Source organism: Coturnix japonica, chromosome 27 (assembly GCF_001577835.2).
Source record: "Coturnix japonica isolate 7356 chromosome 27, Coturnix japonica 2.1, whole genome shotgun sequence".
NCBI classification, from domain to species: domain Eukaryota; kingdom Metazoa; phylum Chordata; class Aves; order Galliformes; family Phasianidae; genus Coturnix; species Coturnix japonica.
The window spans coordinates 3586777-3589878 of NC_029542.1; the positions used below are offsets into that span (position 1 = coordinate 3586777).

At 59.5% G+C, this 3102-nt stretch overlaps 1 protein-coding gene across 3 annotated transcripts in view; it reads left to right on the top strand.

Moving 5' to 3' along the window:
* The window catches only part of ARHGAP23 (Rho GTPase activating protein 23), a 23436-nt gene that overhangs the window by 6047 nt on the left and 14287 nt on the right, over nucleotides 1–3102 (top strand). The gene's annotated exons all lie outside the window — the stretch shown is intronic.

Sequence of the window (3102 nt, forward strand, 5' to 3'; positions counted from 1 at the left end):
GAGCTAAAAATAATCGCAGCCGTGAGCAGCTGTTCATATTTGAGGGTTTCCAAGGGAAAAACGGAAGCAGAATCGTGTTACTTTTCTAGGCTCGGGGCCCTTTTTTGCGCCCCAAAACAAAAAAAAAAAATGAAAAAAAATTAACGCTGCGCATTAGGATGTGGGGCAGAGAATGAGGAGGAGGAGGAGGGGATGAAGGCTCCTGGGCCTCCATGCTGTGCCCCCATCGCTTTGTGCCTTCATGGTGGGAGGGATATAAGGCATTATGGTGATGTGGTCCCTAGGCCTGTGCCCCAAGCTTTCCCAAACCTGGGTTAGGCTGGATGTGGTGTGAGCCCCCTATTAGGGGCAGAGCCGGCAGTATGGGGGCCTGGTGTAAGGGGGATGGCCTGCCCGAGATGGAAGTTGGTGTTGGGAAGGAGCTGCAAGGATTTCCTTCCCTTGTGTTCACACCCAGAGCACAGCAGGAGGGGTGGTGGAGGACACGGGGCTGCCCTTCAGTGCTGGGATGGGCAATGGGGGAGTTGGGTAACCCCCTACCCCTTAAACCCCCTCAATTCCCCCTTCTAGACACCCCCAAGACCCCTTTATCACCTCCAGGATCCCTTTAACCCCCCCAGGACCCCCCAAACCCCATATGGACACCCCTAGGACCCCTTTAACTCCCCCAGGACCCCCTAGGACCCCCCCAAACCCCATCCCCAGACCCCATCAACACCCCATAAACCCCCTCAAGGACCACCCCCCCCACCTTTCTCTCTTCCTTGCAGCCAGCCTTTCCAGCATGGCTTTAGGCCTGGGGAACTTGCTGGGGTCCCAGATGAAATGGCCCCCCCCCCATGAACACCCCCAAATCCCCCCCTGGCCCCTCTTAGGATCCCCCAAGCCCCCCCTTGTAGGGTCGGGTGCCCCCCCGGGCGTACAAAGCTGTCCATGGGGTCCTGTGCTCAACATATGGCTCTATGGGGAGGGGGCATCCTAAGGATGGGCTGTGCACCCAAATCCCCCCTGAGCCATCAGCCCCAGGTTGGGTTAAATCTTAGTGCTTTCATCTGGATGCATTGACCACCATTGCCAGCTGTGTGCCCCCACCCCACTATGGTCCCTCTGTCCATATCCCCCCACCCCATACAACATCCCTGTGTTCCCTTGGCTGCATAGGGTGACCTATGGACCCCCATCCCCTTGGCCCCTGGTGCAGGTGGGAGCTGTGAGACTCTGCCCTATAAAGGCTGAAAATCAGCTGTTGCCCCTATGCAGCTTTCTCTACCCTGAAAATCCTATTAGAACCTCATTTTTCTGACCCTAATCTCGGCTCAAGGGAGATTCCTCCTTCAGGAGGGATTTATATTTGCCTTCTGCCCCCCAACCCAGCGCTCTCAGTGCAAGGGGGGGATGCAGCACATAGTGGTGATGGGAGCTGCCTGTCCCTCTGTGCCCTATTGATGTGACGTTATCCTATGTGCTGTGCCAAGGGCTCACGTATTCCCACAGCTGGGATATGGGGAGGGGTTGTGAGGGGGGGGGGGAAAAGGGGGGGGTCACCCATTGGGTGCTGAGCTCCCTGTGCCTCAGTTTCCCCTCAGCTCAACCTGCTGCTTCATTGGGGCTGGGGGTGGGTGTAACAGTGCATGGCAGCAATGCATGGTGCAGGCAATGCAATGGGGTGCATGGCAATGGGGTGGTGGTGATGCATGGAAGCAATGCATGGTGCAGGCAATGCAATATGCTTTCATTGCATGTCAGGAGCACGCTGCATTGCCCCCCCCCCTTTGCTCACCCCCCCCCCTTTGCTCCCCCTTGGCTGTATATTTAGGACACTCCTGTGCAAAACACCAAGTATGTTGGAAGGAGTCCAGGCTCGCTCGCATTCCTCGGGGTGGAATCTGCCCCCGCGAACGCAGCCTGACCTTTCCCAGTTTGGGTTGTAGGAACAATACTGGGGCCCATCCTGGGGCAAGCAGACCCCCCCCCTTACCCCTCCTCCCACCCCCCATCCCATGCACTCAGTACTACCAGGGAAGGTGTGCACAGAGCTGGTGGGGTCAGACCCCCCCCCCCACTGTGCTGATGTGAATGGGAAGAGCAAAACCCCCCCCCAAGGGGAGCACAGCCCTCAATGGGGCCATGCATGAGCTCTGGGGGTCTAGGGTGCTTCTCCCATCGAGTGTGTTCTGGCTGCCCTGGAGGGGGGGGGGTCGTTAGTGTGTGTGTGTGTGTGTGTGTGTGTGTGTTCAGCCCCCAGCCCCACTTCACCTGGTTCCAGAGGGATAGCAAAGCGACCCCCCCCGGCTGGAGCCCGGTTCTGCTGTCGGGACACGCTAAGAAAAGGGATGGGGGGGGTGGGACCACTGGAGACCCCTAACACAGCACCCGGGATGGCCCGGGGTGGGCAGAGGAAGCGATATCCCGGATGGATCCCATGTCTCCGTGCCCCAAATTCACCCGGGGATGTTTGGCACAGAGATGTGTGGCTGCGGGTGGTGGGGGGGGAGCAGACAGGACCTGGGGGCACACAAGATTGCCACTCAACCTGCTCTAGAGACCTGCCCCCCCCCCGCCGCATGGGCTGTCCTTGGGATTAATAGGGACGCTGTCACATCAAGCCTTTAGGGGTGTCGGGGGGGTGTGGAGAACGTTGCGGGGCACCGGAGCGATGATGGTGCATTGAGCTGACCGCAGTGTTATCGCGGTGATGGAAGCGGTTCCAGGGGGGGGATGGCGGCGAGGGGAGGGGCCGCGGTGGGGCCGCAATCCCAAGCAATGCCCGGGTAATTCTCCCCGGCGCGGCCGCAACGTGTCCTCCCCCCGGCTGCAGCGCGGCTGAAAATGCGTGTTAGATCGCCCCGCTATGGGACATAGGGGAAAGCCCTCAACCTCCCACACAACGGGATGTACCCGAAGCCCTTGTGGGGCTCCGCTGCTTCCTCCGTCCTTCCTCATCCTCTGCTGGGCCTTTATCTTGTCCTTCCCGTCTTTTGGATAATGGAATTCCCTCCCATTCCCCCCCCCCTCATCCCAGGTGTCTGCTATGAACGTGGCACGGAGCTCCGTGCTTCGCTCCTGCGTGGGTGAGGGGGCTCTGCCTGGAGCACTGGTACT